The 19248-nt window shown below is 44.9% G+C and overlaps 1 pseudogene; it reads left to right on the top strand.

Moving 5' to 3' along the window:
• The first annotated feature begins 1227 nt into the window (after positions 1-1227).
• The window catches only part of LOC139262476 (NADH-ubiquinone oxidoreductase chain 5-like), a 106752-nt pseudogene continuing 88731 nt past the window's right edge, over positions 1228-19248 (top strand).

Here is a 19248-nt window from a genome sequence, read left to right as displayed (position 1 = left end):
GATAAGGGCACTTCCGCCTCACTCCAAAAAAATCTCCGAAGTGCTGAATTTCGACGGTTAGTGGGACAGCCAGAACACATCGAAACCAGTAGGTGCACCTCGTTTTGGGTGTTGGGCAATTTCGGGCCGTATAGCTTCTTATTGTTTATCGTTCCTCAATATTTTCGGGGCAATATGGAGGGAAGTGGCCCAGGAGGTCTTGGCCAGCATTGTGGTCATCAGGAGCCTCACACAGTGCTGCAAAAAATTAAACGACTGAAATTGGGTGGTCAGGGTGAGTACATGCTTCAATAGGTCCTACATACCAGCATCTGAACCTCAGTCTGTACACACTGTACAAACCACCACATCCCCACCACTCACCCACCAAGCATCTCCACCAACTAAAACTCACATCCACATCTCACGCCATGTCTACAATCAAAGCTATTCAACTAGTTGCACTCTCACACTTTCTTTTCTCTTGCAGGCCAAGATGGCCCACAATAGGAGGGAGCAGCAAAGAACAGGCGGAGCTAATAAGGACATCCAGCACCTTACAAACCTGGAGGAGCGAGTGCTGAGAGTCATTGGGCAACAGGTGGTGGGTGCTGTGGCCGTCGGCAATGTCGACTTTCTTGAGGGCAACAAGGGTATGTTCATCCCCTCTCCTCGAATCCCACTTCCCCCTCACAAGACTTTCCCATTTTCCAGCTCCTGATACTGTCTATATTCCTTGCTCCATTTCTATCCCCATGCCCTGAACTTAGCATGAGTCTTGTGCCTTTATGCTTTCAGGTAATCAGCAACTAGATAGCCAGCCTGTCCCTAAAGCTCCCAATGAGAGTGAGGCGGAAGAAGAGGAGGAGGAATAAAGCATTTCTCACCTGCAGGCACCAGCTCAGAAACTTGCGATCTTTAGAGGCAAATTTAGAAGTGGAGTCTGCACTGGATGATGTCTCGGGGACAAGCGTAATGCAGTAAGACCAAGGGGAAAGGGTAGCACAGGAGACTGCTCCCCAGAGGGTGAGTTTGCGTGCGAGTTCTGCTGCACAGGACTCGGATGAGGAACTTGATGGAGAAGCGTTCAGAAGTAGACTGATGACCATGCACACGGAGATCATAGGTGCATTGGCAACTGTGCCCGAGAGCCCCTCAGCAATGATAAGGAGCGTGGAGGAGTTCACCTCCAACATTGCCTAGAACTCTGCGCATATCATGGAGCCCATCATTTCCACTCTGCTAAGGATGGTGGACTCCCAGAAAGACCGTGGGGACCCAGACCACATGACACATGTCATGTGTGCTGTGGCAGCTTCCATTGCAGTACAAGCTGAAGTGACTCAACATCTTAGTGCTGACATGCAGTCAATGGTTGGTGGCATCGAGTCTCACATTGCTTCCATGCAGTCTCAGCTTGATGCTACGCAAACTCTGACTGTTGCCATCATGGTTGGGTCCACCACAGTCCACCAGGGATATCACGGTGTTGCAGCAGGCCAGCAATCTGTGCTCCAGCAGATTGGTAGGGATACTGAGATATTGCCCAGGGGGAGTGCCGGTTTGTCAGTCGAGCAGGAATCTGCTCTCCTCCCTCAGGATGACAGCATTCCTGATCCCACCACTACCACTCCGCCATTGCCCTTGTCACTGACTGTTATCCAGCCAGCCCAGACTGCTGCCGCACAGCATGAGGTGGTGCAGTATACAGCCAGGCCTTCCAGGCCCAGAGCTGGTTGAGGGCATCCAGTAAGGCCATCTTTAGTCTCTGGCACTGACACACAGCAGCCTTCCACCAGCCCGACTGCAGCCACTGGGGAGACACTACATAGGAGAAGTAGATTAGGAAAAGGCACTGCAAAGAGGTGAAGTAAAGTTTTGCACAAGGGTGATTAGTTCATGTTGTTGTTGTATATATGTCTTTACTGAATTTTGATAAATTTATTAATGGAATTTTACAGATTTGATGCTGTCTATCATTTCAGCTTTGCACTTGCAAAATGCTTGGCATGATGGGGAAGTGGTGAGCAACCGGGATGTAGGGTCGAATTTATTGGCACCACAGTCTGATGAGGTGGTCACGGACCGCTCTTCCAGAAGGCTGATTGAATGGCTGCCTCCTCCCTTACTGCTGTTCCTCATCCTCGAACCTCATCCTCCTCCTCCTCCTCTTCACCCTCTCCCTCCTCCTGAGGTGGTGCACCTTTGCCTGGTGGCAATGGTTGGGCCCTCATGTTGGCCAAGTTGTGCGGCATGCAGCAAACCACGACGAAAAGGGATACCCGCTCAGCTGAGTGCTGGAAGGCTCCTCCCAAGTGGTCAAGGCAGCAGAACCATTGTTTGAGCACTCCTATGGTCTGCTCAATTATGTTCCTGGTGGTAGCATGGCTCTCATTATGACTGCTGGGCAGGAGTGCCTGGGTGGTGGAGGGGAGTCATGAGCCAGGTGAAGAGTAGATAGATCTTGTCTCTCACCAGCCAGCCGTGAGCATGATGTCGTGGTTGGATGAGTGCTGGTACACCAGTCTGGAGCAGGATGAAAGCATTGTGGCTGCTGCTAGTATAGCAGGCATTGACGGTGAGGATTCGCTGTCTGTGGTCGCACACCAACTGCACATTAAGTGAGTGGTCGCCTTTGCGATTTTGGAATACCTCAGGATTGTTATGCAGTGCCTGCAAAGTGATGTGGGTACAGTCAATGGCGCTCTGCTCCATGGGGAAGTCCGCTATCTTGGTAAAGCCACATGCACGCTCGTGCTGCTTCTGTCTGTTGATGGGGAGGGAAATGTAGTCCCTTTTCCTTCTGTAGAGGGCCTCTGTCACCTCTGACAGCAATGGATGGTGAACTCCTATATCTTAGATATGACTCCTGTTGCAGACTGGAAGGATCCGCTGATGTTGAAATTAAGAGGGACAGTGACCTTGACAGTCACTGAGAGAGCCATCCTCACCTTAATCTGAGGCTCGGATGTCTGGCTGCAGGAGATGGCAGAGCCCTGTGACCACATCCTTGGTGAAGCGGAGCCTTCTAACACACTGCTCCTCAGTTAAATTGATGTAGGAGAAGTGCTCCGGGAATACCCTGTGAGGGTAAGGCCTCCTGTTGAGAGCTCTGTTGGTCCTCCTCCCTCTGGCCACATTTTGCAATCTTTCTCTCTGCCTCCGCTGCCTTTGACATTGATGCTGGAGGGCGAGGTTGAGTGCCAGTACAGGCCCCAGTAAGGTATGCAAGTGTAGGACTTTGAAATCTGAGCACAATGAAAGTGACAAATATTTAGGAGGCAAAACACTCCTGAAAGTAAAACGCTGAACTCACTGAAAACAGCTGTTTTGCTATGTGAACCTGACAAAGCAGCATTGATTGGCGAATAAAAATAAATCGGAGGTTCATTCCTTTAAATACTGATCCTACAGCGGCCATCCAGATGCATAGTGCCTCCTCTTCCTGCTGTTATTGATGCCCGGCTCTAAAATGTGAGAGTCAATTTTACATTCGGGACGATAACATCGGTGCTAGAAGTTAGTGCCAGCGCTAAATCGGCACTGAAGTTCACGGGCGTCACTGCATTCGGCGCGCCAGGTCGCTAACCCCCTAGCGCCCCATTGCCGCCTCCCCCGGTCCTAACGGGAGGCGCTAAGCTTCCGAATTTCTCCTCCAAGATGTTCTGCAAACTGCTGGAATTCTGAACTCTGTTATTTGCCTCTCCTCCGTCATCAAGTTGGATGGGACTGTCCTCGCCTGGTTCCATTCTTATCTATCCAGTCATAGCCAGAAAATCACCAGCAATGGCAGCCTGCGGCAATATCTTCATCATGGACTCCATCCCTCTCCCTGGTCACTGTCTGAGATTAAACCAGACAGTTCACAGCCTTGGTGTCCTATTTGGTCATGAGGGGAATTACTGATCATATATCCACTTTATCATGTATGTAACCTTCATGTAACTGTAACCTTCATAACAACACTGCATACTGTATACACCTAAGAAATGCACACCTTGACCACAGGGGGTGAACTTGTGGGAGACACTCCTCACCTGGTCATCCAGGTATATAAAGGGAGGTCCCACACAGGGTCGTCACTTCATGGTCCTGTGAATAAAGGTTCAGGTCACAGAGTGACCTTGTCTGCAGAATGTGCCTCATGTGAATTTATAGTAGTGCGTAAGAACATTACATTTGGTGACGAGAAACGGGAATCAACGACTCACGAGAATGGCCACCGGTAGCACAGAGGAACGGTACTGCGTTGGTGAGGACTGGGACGATTTCATTGAGAGGCTCCAGCAGAGCTTTGTCACGAAGGACTGGCTGGGAGATGCGGCGGCTAACAAGTGAAAGGTGCATCTACTGACCAGTTGTGGACTGAAGACATATGCGCTGATGAAAGACCTGCTCGCACCCGAGAAGCCAGTGGACAAAACTTTTGAAGAGCTCAGCAAATTGATCGGCGAGCACCTCAAACCGGCGAGCAGTATACACATGGCCCGACACCGATTCTATACACACCGACGTCGGGAAGGACCGAGCATACCAGACTTCGTTGCGGACCTTCGGCGCTTGGCCAGCCTCTGTAAGTTCACAGATGCCTGCAGGGGGGAGATGTTAAGGGATTTCTTTATTGAGGGCATTGGTCATGCCGGGATTTTCAGAAAGCTAATTGAGGCCAAGGACTTGACCTTGGAAGCGGCGGTGCTGATGGCTCAGACCTTCATGGCGGGAGAGGAGGAAACCAAGATAATATACGCGCGCAACTCTGCTTCCAACATGGCGAGTTAACACTGTAAACGCGATTCAGAATCCCGCAGACAGGCAAGGGCAATTCAACACCATCCAGGCAGCAACAGACTCTAGAGTGGGTCCTCAAAAGAGACAATGGCAGGTTGAATGGACATTTACGCCATCACGGTAGACAATGCGTCCCAGGATGGGGCCATTGACATGCATTAACAGAGTGCTCAAGAGTAATCAAAGAGACAATCAGAGAGGAATGCCTGGCAACAGCCCTTTTGTTCACAACGATCTCAGCTCATGCGAGGGCAGACATACTGCAAAAACCTGTAGGTTTCAACAATTTATCTGTAGAATTTGTAACTGTAGTGGACAGTTAGCCAGCATGTGCAGGAAGCCCGCAGCGAGGCTAATTTATGAGGCAGATGAACCACAAGAGGGGTCTGCAAGGCAGGTTGGACAAAGCAATGGACGCTGAAGTCCAGCGGGTTCATGTGGCAAACATCCACAGCTCATATACCAAAACGCCACCTATGATGTTGAAAGTCCTATTAAATGGCATCCCAGTACGCATGGAGCTGGACACAGGGGCAACCAGTCACTTATGAGTGTCCAACAGTTCGAGAAACTATGGCCACTCAGAGCTAGCAGACCCAAACTAGACCGCATTGACACGCAACTACGGATGTACACCAAAGAGATCATCCCAGTGTTAGGCAGTGCAATGTTGGTGGTCACACATAATGGATCAGAGAACCGACTGCCACTCTGGATTGTCCCGGGAAATGGTCCCGCGCTTTTGGGGAGGAGCTGGTTAGCCAAGATGAACTGGAAATGGGGGGAAGTGCACGCCATTTCATCTGTGGAGCAAAGTTCATGCTCACAGGTCCTACAGAAATTTGAGTCTCTATTTCAACCTGGTGTCGGGACTTTCAAAGGTACCAAAGTAGTGATACGCATCATCACGGATGCCAGACCAGTGCATCACAAATCCAGAAGCTGTGCCGTATGTGATGCGGGAGAAAATTGAGAGTGAGTTGGACAGGTTGCTAAGAGAGGGCATAATTTCGCCCGTTGAATTCAGCGACTAGGCAAGCCCCACCATCGCTGTCCTAAAAATGGATGGCTCGGTCAGGATCTGTGGCGACTACAAGGCCACTATCAACCGAGTGTCACTACAAGACCAATACCCGCTTCCGAGAGCTGAGGATCTTTTTGCCACACTGGCAGATGGCAAGCTGTTCACCAAGTTGGACCTCACTTCAGCCTACATGACCCAGAAACTGGCCGAAGAATCCAAGCTACTGACCACCATCACCACGCACAAGGGGCTGTTTGTCTACAATAGGTGTCCATTTGGCATTTGATCAGCGGCCGCTATCTTTCAAAGGATCATGGAAAGCCTGCTTAAATCCATCCCTGGAATAATCGTATTTCAGGACGACATCCTTATCATGGGTCGAGACACCGAGGAACACCTCCACAACCTGGAGGAGGTGCTACAACGACTGGAATTCCAAGTGTTTTTTTTTGGCCCCAGAGGTCAAGTTTTTGGTCAGGAGGGTTGCCGCAGACAGGATCCGGCCTACCGAGTCCAAAACGGAGGCAATTCGTCATGCGCCCAGGCCCAGCATCACATCGGAGTTGCGTTCATTTCTGGGACTCTTGAACTATTTCGGGAACTTTCTGCCGAACTTAAGCATAGAAACATAGAAACATAGAAAATAGGTGCAGGAGTAGGCCATTCGGCCCTTCTAGCCTGCACCGCCATTCAATGAGTTCATGGCTGAACATTCAACTTCAGTACCCCATTCCTGCTTTCTCGCCATACCCCTTGATCCCCCTAGCAGTAAGGACCTCATCTAACTCCTTTTTGAATATATTTAGTTGGAGCCACTACATGTGCTCCTGCGTAAGGGTTGCGATTGGTTTTGGGGGGACTGTCAGGAACGGGCTTTCAATTGGGCATGGAACCTGTTAAGCTGTTGACCCTGTACAACCCCTGTAAGAAATTGGTTTTGACATGTGATGCATCATCCTATGGGGTTGGGTGCATGTTGCAGCAGAGTAATGATGAGGGCCAACTCCAACCTGTGGCTTATGCTTCCAGGTCGCTCTCCCAAGCAGAACGGGGATATGGGATGGTTGAAAGGGAAGCACTCGTATGTGACTACGGTGTGAAAAAGATGCACCAGTACCTTTTTGGCAGAAGGTTCGAGTTAGAAACGGACTACAAGCCGTTAACATCCCTGTTGTCAGACAGCAAAGCTGTCAATGCCATTGTGTTAGCTCGCATACAGCGATGGGTTCTCACGCTAGCTGCATATGACTACACCATACGGCACCGGCCAGACACCGAAAATTGCGCTGATGCACTCAGCAGGCTTCCACTGGCCACCACTGAGGGGGCAGCGGAGCAAAGCGCTGAGATGGTCATGGCTGTCGATGCTTTTGACAGCGCAGACTCCCCCATCACAGCCCGCCAGATCAAAATCTGGACCAACAGAGATCCCCTCCTATCCTTGATTAAGAAATGTGTCCTGACTGGGGATTAGGCGCCCGCATACGGATTCAAGGAACCTTCCTTCAATGCCGCCTATCGCGCCTCCTGCTGGCCTACAGGTCCCGACCGCACTCGTTCACAGGAGTCCCGCCCGCGGAACTACTCATGAAACGTACACTCAAAACTCGGCTGTCCCTCATTTATCCTGTCCTATCAGACATTGTTGAGGGCAAGCACCAGTCCCAAAATGAGTGCCATGACCATAACTCAAAGGGGAGATATATAGAAATCGATGACCCTATATTTGTTCTTAATCACGCTTTGGGGCCCAAGTGGCTTGAGGGTACTGTAATTGGCAAAGAGGGGAATAGGGTCATAGAGGTCAGACTTAACAATGGACAGATATTCCGCAAGCATCTGGACCAAGTAAAAAAAAGGTTCAGCATGGACACTGAGGAACCTAAGGAAGATCATGAGATGTTGCCCACACCACCGCCAGTGAACGAGCAACAAGAACATTCAGCAGCATGCACAGTCCCTGCGGCCAGCCCGGACAAGCCAGAATCACCACGGGCGACAGAGACGCATGCCAAGGCTCAACAACCAGAGCCCCAACTGCGGCGCTCCACGAGAGAGCGTCGACCACCTGAAAGTCTCAATCTTTGACCCCATAAGACGTTGTGAGGGGGGGAGGTGATGTCATGTATGTAACCTTCATGTAACTGTAACCTTCTTAACAACACTGTATACTGTATACACCTAAGAATGCACACCTTGAGCACAGGGGGTGAACTTGTGGGAGACACTCCTCACCTGGTCATCCAGGTATATAAAGGGAGGTCCCACGCAGGGTCATCACTTCTTGGTCCTGGGAATAAAGGTTCAGGTCACAGAGTGACCTTGTCTGCAGAATGTGCCTCATGTGAATTTATAGTAGTGTGTAAGGACATTACACACTTCATCACCAAGACCGTCTACTACCACCTATGTAACATTGCCTGTCTCCACACTTGCCTCAGCTCATCTGCTGCTGAAATCCTCATCCGTGCCTTTATTACCTCTAGACTTGTCTATTCAAATGCTCTCCTTGCTGGCCTCCCATTTTCCGTACTCCATTAACTTGAGTTCATCCAAAACTCTGCTGCAAGTATCCTAACTCGCACCAAGTCCCGTTCATCCATCACCACTGTGTGACTGTGCCTTCAGCTGCCTGGGCCCTAAGCTCTGGAAATCCCACCCTAAACCTCTGCGCCTCTCTACCTCTCTCTCCCCCTTATGATGTTCCTTAAAACCTACCTCTTTGACTCAGATTTTGATCACTTGTCTTAATATCTCCTTATATGGTTCAGTGTTTGCTAACTCTCATGTGAAGCGCCTTGGGATGTTTTACTATGTTAAATGCGTTACATAAATGCAAGTTGTTGATTGATACATCTGGAATTCTGTGTGCTGAAAAAATCTTGTCTAAGCATGAAATAATGGCTCTAGCCACTCCAAAGTTGACTATTTGTTCTATTAGTTATTGGGAGAAAGCACAAATCATTCCTTAGAAGGAGTCTCCTGATGGAAACATTCCACAAAAATCAATACTAATTCTAATAATTGGGTAGATCTAACCTGGTAAGTGAATGGGTCTTGCAATTTAAGGGAACGATAGCAAAGTGGTTATGTTACTGGACTAATGATCCGGAGTTCAAATCCCACCATGGCAGCTGGGGAATTTAAATTTAATTAAATAAATCTGGAAAGAAAAAGCTAGTATCAGTAATGGTGACCATGAAACTATTGGATTGTTGTAAAAACTTATCTGGTTCACAATTGTCCTTTAAGGAAGGAAATCTGTTATCTTTACCTGGTCTGGCCTATATGTGACTCCAGACCCATAAGCAATGTGGTTGACTCTCAACTGCCCTCTGAAATGAACTAGCAAGCCACTTAGTTGTAACAAACTGCTATGAGAAAACTGGATTGGTTCAAGAAAGCGGCTCACCACTATCTTCCCAAAGACAATTAGGGATGGGCAATAAATGCTGGTCTTGCCAGCGACGCCCACATCCTGGAGCGAAAAAAAAGTTGTTGCCTAACAGCTATGACATATTTTAATAATTTCTTCTACCTCATTGTGTATGTCTCGGAACTGAACTTTGGTACTGTGGTGGGGTTTGATTTTGACTGTTGCTTCACATTCAATGTGGGTAAAAGATATTGTTTGATCCTGTAGTTCATCTGAATGACTATACACTCTTCATGTAGAATGATATCCTCTTTGACAAATTGTTCATGGCAAATCAATCATTGCTGCCCGTAGTCTGCTTTCAATTTATGCCATTGATTTTTGTATAATTAAGATCCCGTGAAACTTGCTTGCTATCAGCTACAGTGATTGCCTTGGGTGTAGAATGTTAAGCTGCAAAATTAATGAATTCCTCAACTCTCTCTGAGTAATAACTTGTGGCAGCTTCTGGATCTGAAACTCTTTTTGGAGTTCACCTGCAAAAACATAAAACATTAAACGGTGCCACCCGACCTGGGTGACACACCAGACATTTACAAGGCCCTTTTTTCCTTTTTTTTTTTGTGTTTTTCATTTTTTTTTGCTGGATCTGAATGTTGTGCAATCTGTTCATCAGCTGGATTATCAGATCCAGAGGGTTGGGTAATTAACAATCATAGTATAACACTGGATTGTCACTAAATAGCACTGAATCCTCGAATAAGGTTTAGACTGTAGCTTGGAGAATATGGAAATCAAAGACTTGTGAGCTGTAATAATTGTAAATTGTTAATAATAGAGGGTAAGTGGAGTTGTTTCACAGCCCATTTAACTGCCAATGCTTTCCGTTCAATCTGGCTGTAGCATTGCTTTGTGGAATTGAGTGAATGACTGGCATTTCTGACAGATTTAATCGCATCAAGGTGCTCTTTTTGATTAAAGATGGCTCATAAGCTAATAACTTGCATTAAATAGATGCTATCAAAATAAGCCATCACCTTGTGACTGGACAGCAATTGCTTTCATTTAAGTAGGCATGATCATGCTTATCTTTTATAGTCAGGGGAACTTCCACACTTTAACACACATTTTCACACAAACTGAAATTCCAGCATTCTTTAAGGTTCCTTTCACTCAACAAATTTTGTGTTTCATTTTTCTCGGCACGAAAGTTGGAAGCTTCAATTTTAAGTTTCTTTTTTTCATCTTTTAAATTGCCTCAGCCACTTATTCCCAAATTCCCAGTTTTTCCTTTCCTTTGCTGAGTTCTCAGATGGGTTAGTATGCAGCCTAAATCTTTTGCCCTCTCTTTCTCCCACTCTCTCTCCTGCTCTTTATGTTTTTCCTCTCTCTCTCCCCTATTTGTTTCTCAAGTCTCCATGCTTAGCGCAGAAGTGGGTTGTGTAAGCCAGTTTATATCTAGCTTCTTTAAGTTTCCTTTTTTTCTCATTCACTTGGAATGCTATCTCATCCAAGTGTTTGGAGTAACTATGTCTGTCCTCTTGGACGACTTCAATAATCTCTTGGGCGCCCAGGACCTCTAAATTCTCTGAGGGACTGTTTGCGATTTTATAATAAGAACTCACCATTTTGTTTTTGGTTTCACTGACGAAATGTACCCTCTTACGAGGTTTCCCTACCCGATCATCCTGCTTGGTGCCTTATGGTGTCATTATAGATCGAGTCCAAGTCTGTCTATGACACCCATCTCTAACTCATTTCTCCACAATAACTCTTTTGCACTCCTGGTTAGCTTGCCAATTTGATGAGATTAGATTATCTCTGGTCTTTCAAATAATCAGGATTGAATGCAAACCAATATGGTGGGTATATTGCATTCAATCGGAGTTTAAGATGGAATATAACGCACTAGTCATACAGCAAAAACATATGACCATGACAAGTGGCTAGTATCGGCCTCGATCAGACAGACGCTGGCGTGTACGAACAGCTCTTCTTTCGTTCTCTTTCTGAACTACCCAAGAGTATTACAGCGAAGTCAGCATTGATCCACCCTCAGGAGCTATCACTCCACTGCCTGCACTAGGGACTTTTCAGATCTTTCTTTTATATTCTTTTTGGGGTGGATTTGGGGTAAAATATTGACAAGACCATTTAATCTATACAGATATTCCTTAAAACAAGGTGCCCAATGGTATGTCAAGTTCTTTGTTTAAACCATGGAAAAAGGCCAACCCTCCTGTTATCTCCCACCTGTTCGGGGTCCTCACAATCATTACAAATGGTTTCTGTACTTAACCAATCTTATCCGGCCTTATCTTGCCAAGGCTAGAGTCTCTTATCTCATACTCATTTTCCAGGACAACAAAACGTAAGCAGTTCTAGTAAAACACAACTTATACATTAACCCCTTACTTGTCTCGAGCTCTAATACAATCATCTAAACACAGTATTATTCATGCCACAATTTCATTTGCGTAACCATGTACATTTTAGGTACCCCTAATTTCTAACAGTTAGTTCTCACAATGGCTCTTTAATTGTCATCAAATTGGGAATAAAAAAGTAACCATACCTGGATGACTGTTCATCTGATGTTTTACTTGGGACTGTGCTATTATAGATTATATTAACCGTCTTGGGCTAAAATACAAATGCTGCTTAAGATATACCAAAGGTTAGCCTCTGTAAAACACCCCAGTGTTCTGACAAATATTTATTCCTCAACCAACATCACTAAAACAAATTATCTGGCCATTATCACATTCCTGTTTGTGGGAGCTTGCTATGCTCAAATTGGCAGTTGTGTTTCCTACATTACATCAGTGACTACAATTCAAAAGTGCTTTGGGATGTTCTGGGGTTATGAAAGGTGCTATATGAATGCAAGTCTTTCGTTCCTTATATTTTTGCAGGTATGTATCTGAGCCATCATGTTTCATCCAGTATTTTTGTTGAGATCTTCATTTGTATGACTTAAAGGACCGGTTTAAGTGAATTTGCTTCCCAAATGCACAACTAGCTTTTGTTTGGTCTCGGTCCTCATCTAAATATTCTGGATGAGCTGCTGGCTCTTGTCGTGCTACCACAGGAAAATTGCCCTACTCCACAATTGACTTTTGGGCCGGCAGCAGCTCACAGGTAAGTTTCAGAAGTTGGGTTGGAGAGCATCTTTGGAGGGTTTGATAGGGAAGCAATCGCTTGGTGACTACGGAGTTGCGGGGAGCACTGGCTCTTAAAAAGTCATTTTTTGACTAAAAATAAACCTACCTGTAGTCGGGGCTGATGAATAACCCTGAGCAGGACAGGACCAACACCTTTCCGCTCATCGGTGACTAATTTTCTGAAGGGGTCCTTTGAGAGGCATTAGGTCCCTAATTAACATATTGAAGGGGCCTAACACCTGTTTTGAATATTCACCTGGGACGCCTAAAACATGGGTCCCACGAATTTAGCAGTGGGACCGATGCCTGTGCAGAATTGGGGAAGGCAATCCCACGCCTAAATGGGTATGCTTTGCATCCATTTTATGCCCCAAAAATGGATGCAACCTACACCAATTTCTACCCTTAGAAATGTTCTTGCATTAAATATAAACAATTACCAAATAAACAAACTGCTATCATGAACACAGAAATAATCTCAATAATCTTAATAATTCTTATCAAGTAAAATCTATCAGATTTGTCCATTTCCTTACCTTTATTAAAGATAGCTTATAAATTTAAGAATGCATGTTTGAAATAACACTTGGCCAAAGCTTTGTCAAATCTTTTACTAAGAAACTTTAAAAAAGTCACACTTTTCAGGTGGATTTTGAATATTATCAAAGATTTACGGATTGGAATTTGGAAGTAATGGTGAAAATCCTTCCAGTAAATTTGGTATTAAGAAGATAATAGTCATTTCAGGTTCTTTCCATCATATGTGATGTAAAAAAAATCAAAACATTTTATTAGTTCCGTTAAAGATATTAAAATGTAACTTAACACTCATCGGTTACAGTTATAGGGGCTGAATTTGGTGGACCACCCAATTCTTGGTAGTCTCGCGTTGGTCGGTCAATCTTCATCGCCCGGTACCACTGGGGCAGAGTGCTGGCAGCATTGGTCTGGGTGGTCCTGAGCAGTGTGTCAGTGGAGTGTGATGGACGGTCTGCTCCGGCAGTGCAGGGTAAGTTGTCTGGGACTCAGGACTCTTTGGGTCCCATGTTCTGCGCACGCACGCTCTTCCATCAACCTCCGCCGCCCCCCACCCAATCAAGAAGAGCAGTCTGGAGGCCAGATACTGCTGAAGTCGGATCGCAGGTAAGTGTAGATTTTTTATTGTTTTCTGCAGTGTTTTGGATTTATTTATAATATATATATATTTGTTGTTTATTTATGTATTGTTTTATTTTCATGTTTTTCGGGGAGGGGGGGAATAGATCTATGGGGGGTAGTGATTAGATCTCTGGGGAATTAGATCTCTCTGAGGGGGATTAGATATCTGGGGAATTAGATCACTGGGGGTTAGATCTCTGGGGGAGGACTCGATCTCTGGGATGAGATTAGATCACTGGGGAGGACTAGATCACTGGGGGATTAGACCTCTGGGGGGGGATTAGATCTCTGGGGGTGGGCTTAGATCTCTGGGGGAGGAGGACTAGATCGCTGGGGGATTAGATCTCGGAGGGGGGATTAGATCTCGGGGGGGGGGACTATATCTCTGGAATGGGGGGGGAGAGAAATAGATCACTGGGGGGAGGAATAGATCACTGGGGGAGATTCGATCTCTCTGGGGAGGGTTAGATCTCTGGGGACGGGGGGGAGAGAAATAGATCGCTGGGAGGCGAGGGAGCAACATAAGAACATAAGAAATAGGAGCAGGAGTAGGTCATACGGCCCCTCGAGCCTGCTCCGCAATTTAATACGATCATAGTTGATCCAATCATGGATTCAGCTCCACTTCCATGCCCGCTCCTCATAACCCCTTATTCCCTTATCGCTTAAGAAACTGTCTATTTCTGTCTTAAATTTATTCAATGTCCCAGCTTCCACAGCTCTCTGAGGCAGCGAATTCCACATTTACAACCCTCTGGGAGAAGAAATTTCTCCTCATCTCAGTTTTAAATGGGCGGCCCCATACTCTAAGATTATGCCCTCTAGTTCTAGTCTCCCCTATCAGTGGAAACATCCTCTCTGCATCCACCTTGTCAAGCCCCCTCATAATTTTATACGTTTCGTTCAGATCACCTCTCATTCTTCTGAATTCCAATGAGTAGAGGCCCAATCTACTCAACCTTTCCTCATAAGTCAACCCCCTCATCTCTGGAATCAACCTAGTGAACCTTCTCTGAACTGCTTCCAAAGCAAGTATATCCTTTCATAAATGTGGAAACCAAAACTGTATGCAGTATTCCAGGTGTGGCCTCAGCAATACCCTGTATAACTGTAGCAAGACTTCTCTGCTTTTAAACTCCACCCCCTTTGCAATAATGGCCAAGATTCCATTGGCCTTCCTGATCATTTGCTGTATCTACATACTATCCTTTTGTGTTTCATGCACAAGTAACACCCCAGGTCCCTCTGTACTGCAGCACTTTGCAATCTTTCTCCATTTAAGTAATAACTTGCTCTTTGATTTTTTTCTGCCAAAGTGCATAACCTCACACTTTCCAACATTATACTCCATTTGACCACTCACTTAGCCTGTCTATGTGCTTTTGCAGATTTTTTGTGTCCTCCTCACACATTGCTTTTCCTCCCATCTTTGTATCATCAGCAAACTTGACTACGTTACACTTGGTCCCTTCTTCCAAGTCGTTAATGTAGATTGTAAATAATTGGGGTCCCAGCACTGATCCCTGCGGCACCCCACTAGTTACTGATTGCCAACCAGAGAATCAACCATTTATCCCGACTCTCTGTTTTCTGTTAGTTAGCTAATCCTCTATCCATGCTAATACCTCGTGAACTTGTATCTTGTGCATTAACCTTTTATGTGTCACCTTGTCAAATGCCTTTTGGAAGTCCAAATACACCACATCCACTGGTTCCCCTTTATCCACCCTATTCGTAACATCTTCAAAGAATTCCAGCAAATTTGTCAAATGTGACTTCCCCTTCATAAATCCATGCTGACTCTGCCTGACCGAATGTTGCTTTTCCAAATGTCCTGCTACTGCTTCTTTAATAACATTGTAGTTTACATACTGGCATAAAACCGCCTTTTTTCAGATGGTGTGCAGCTCCAGTGATATGTCGGCAATGTGCTACCAATGTCGGACGTTTGGGCAATCTGTAGCGTGCTCCATGTGGGCGGACGGTATGTCATTGATGAATTTCCCGCCGGGCGGTATGTAGGTACTTTTTGATCAATTTTGCGATTTTGGGCGGTATGTCAGCGGTCCGCAGGCAGTATGTCCACCAATTTCGGGCCCATAATGTGCTGATTAAACATTATTTGATGTGCAACATTATTTACAGGTTGTCAAATTTATTGCAGTTATTTCAAAACATTATCGTGGAGATTGTTATAAAATAAATGATTTTAATCACAAAATTATATGAGAAACTGTAATTTTTAAAACTAGATTGTGGATGCCAATAGGATTATTTGACTAACTGTATTTTTCAATGTAAATACTTAACAATAATTTTTGTATTTAAGCTCTGAATGAACTAAAAGTTGGTAAGTCACAAATATATGTTAAATAGATGCATCAATATGTAATGTATGAGACACGTGTGTGTAACAGTAGTAAGGAGTATTGTTCACTGTTCGGCAAGGTCTAATTAATTTTGTCCTGATCAACTGAGACAGACAAAAAAATTGAGGGTCGCATTGACTTTAGTGCATTTTATCATGCCTGACTGAGCCTCTTTAGTTTAGAGTTGGCCTGGATCATTTGTCTTTTGGTTTTAAAATCTGTCCCATTGTTAATCTTGATTAGCTCAGGGTTATTATTCATTTGCCTAGTTAGATTTATTACCCCAACAAAGTTAGCATCCTCTGGTCTTTTAAAAGTTTCACTCAATGTTTTGAATATATGAAGAAGAAAAAAGGAAGAATGCAAATCTCTAAAATGCATTAATAAAGACTATGGTGCAATAAAGACACATTCCATACATGACAGCTTTACCTCTGAAGGAATTTGAGACATTTCTCTTCAGATTTGTGATGATATTGGAAAAAATTTTGTGAGGTCTGAGACTCAACATATATAATTAAAGATGTTTATGTGCTGTTAATTCAATAATAAAGTCTTCTAATTTAACATACCAGAAATATATTAACAACGTGACTCCACACATATATATTCAAAAGCCTAATACTTGGTTGTGATACTGGTAAGTTCAATGGTATGAGGCGTGAATTGGCTAGAATAAACTGGCAAATGATACTTAAAAGGTTGACGGTGGATAGGCAATGGCAAACATTTAAAGATCACATGGATGAACTTCAACAATTGTACATCCCTGTCTGAAGTAAAAATAAAATGGGGAAGGTGGTTCAATCGAGACTAACAAGGGAAATTAAGGATAGTGTTAAAACCAAGGAACAGGCATATAAATTGGCCAGAAAAAGCAGCAAACCTGAGGACTGGGAGAAATTTAGAATTCAGCAGAGGAGGACAAAGGGTTTAATTAGGAGGGGGGAAATGGAGTATGAGAGGAAGCTTGCCGGGAACATAAAAACTGACTGCAAAATCTTCTATAGATATGTGATGAGAAAAAGATTAGTGAAAACAAACATAGGTCCCTTGCGGTCAGATTCAGGTGAATTTATAATGGGGAACAAAGAAATGGCAGACCAATTGAACAAATACTTTGGTTATGTCTTCATTGAGAAAGCTGGAAATACTAGGGGACCGAGGGTCTAGCGAGAAGGAGGAACTGAAGGATATCCTTATTAGGTGGGAAATTGTGTCAGGGAAATTGAGCGGATTGAAGGCTGATAAATCTCTGGGGCCTGATAGTCTGCATCCCAGAGTACTTAAGGAAGTAGCCCTAAAAATAGTGGATGCATTGGTGATCATTTTCCAACAGTCTATCGACTCTGGATCAGTTCCTATGGACTGGAGGGTAGCTAATGTAACACCACTTCTTAAAAAAGGAGGGAGAGAGAAAACGGGTAATTATAGACCAGTTAGCCTGACATCAGTAGTGGGGTAAATGTTGGAATCAATAATTAAAGATGAAATAGCAGCGCATTTGGAAAGCAGTGACAGGATCAATCCAATTCAGCATGGATTTATGAAAGGGAAATCAAGTTTGACAAATCTTCTGGAATTTTTTGAGGATGTAACTTGTAGAGTGGACAAGGGAGAACCAGTGGATGTGGTGTTTTTGGACTTTCAAAAGGCTTTTGACAAGGTCCCACACAAGAGATTGGTGTGCAAAATCAAAGCACGTGCTTTTGGGGGTAATGTACTGACGTGGATAGAGAACTGGTTGGCAGACAGAAAGCAGAGAGTCGGGAAAAACGGGTCCTTTTCAGAATGGCAGGCAATGACTCGTGGGGTGCCGCAGGGCTCAGTGCTGGGACCCCAGCTCTTTACAATATACATTAATGATTTAGATAAAGGAATTGAGTGTAATATCTCTAAGTTTGCAGATGACATAAACTGGGTGGCAGCGTGAGCTGTGAGGAGGAAGCTAAGAGATTGCAGGGTGACTTGGACAGATTAGGTGAGTGGGCAAATGCATGGCAGATGCAGTATAATGTGGATAAATGTGAGGTTATCCACTTTGGGAGGCAAAAGCAAGAAGGCAGAATATTATCTGAATGGTGGCAGATTAGGAAACGGGGAGGTGCAACGAGAACTGGGTATCATGGTTCATCAGTCATTGAAAGTTCGCATACAGGTACAGCAGGCGTTGAAGAAGGCAAATGGTATGTTGGCCTTCATAGCTAGGGGATTTGAGTATAGGAGCAGGGAGGTCTTACTGCAGTTGTACAGAACCTTAGTGAGGCCTCACCTGGAATATTGTGTTCAGTTTTGGTCTCCTAATCAGAGGAAGGGCATTCTTGCTATTGAGGGAGTGCAGTGAAGATTCACCAGACTGATTCCCGGGATGGCTGGACTGACATATGAAGAGAGACTGAATCAACTGGGCCTTTATACACTGGAGTTTAGAGGGAATCTCATAGACATCTATAAGATTCTGACGGGACTGGACAGGTTAGATGCGGAAAGAATATTCCCGATGTTGGGGAAGTCCAGAACCAGGGGACACGGTCTTCAGATAAGAGGTACGCCATTTAGGACTGTGATGAGGAGAAACTTCTTCACTTAGATAGTTGTTAACCTGTAGAATTCCCTGCCGCAGAGAGTTGTTGATGCCAGTTCATTGGATATATTCAAGAGGGAGTTAGATATGGCCCTTATGGCTAAAGGTATCAAGGGGTATGGAGAGAAAGCAGGAAAGGGGTACTGAGGGAATGATCAACCATGATCTTATTGAATGGTGGTGCAGGCTCGAAGGGCCGAATGGCCTACTCCTGCACCTATTTTCTATGTTTCTATGTTTCTAGGAGAACATTATAAGGTGTGCTGTGTTAAAAGGATTCAAATAAATGAAAGAAAAGAAAGACTTGGATTTATATAGCGCCTTTCATGACCACTGGACGTCTCAAAGTGCTTTACAGCCAATGAAATACTTTTGGAGAGTAGTCACTATTGTAAGCGGCGCCCCACTAGTCATGTTTGACAAATTTGCTGGAATTCTTTGAGGATGTAATGAACAGGGTGGATAAAGAGGAACCAGTGGATGTGGTGTCTTTGGACTTCCAGAAGGCATTTGACAAGGTGTCACATAAAAGGTTACTGCACAAGATAAAAGTTCACGAGGTTGGGGGTAATATATTAGCATGGATGGAGAATTGGCTAACAAACAGAAAACAAAGAGTTGGGATAAATGGTTCATTCTCTGGTTGGCAACCAGTATCTAGTGGGATGCTGCAGGGATCAGTGCTGGGACCCCAACTATTTACAATTTCTATTAACGACTTGTAAGAAGGGACTGAGTGTAACATAGCCAAATTTGCTGACGATACAAAGATGGGAGGAAAAGCAATGTGTAAGGAGGACACAAAA

Source organism: Pristiophorus japonicus, chromosome 4 (genome assembly GCF_044704955.1).
Source record: "Pristiophorus japonicus isolate sPriJap1 chromosome 4, sPriJap1.hap1, whole genome shotgun sequence".
NCBI lineage: Eukaryota > Metazoa > Chordata > Chondrichthyes > Pristiophoridae > Pristiophorus > Pristiophorus japonicus.
Note: the sequence above shows the minus strand (reverse complement) of the source record. Positions and strands in the feature narration are given on the sequence as shown.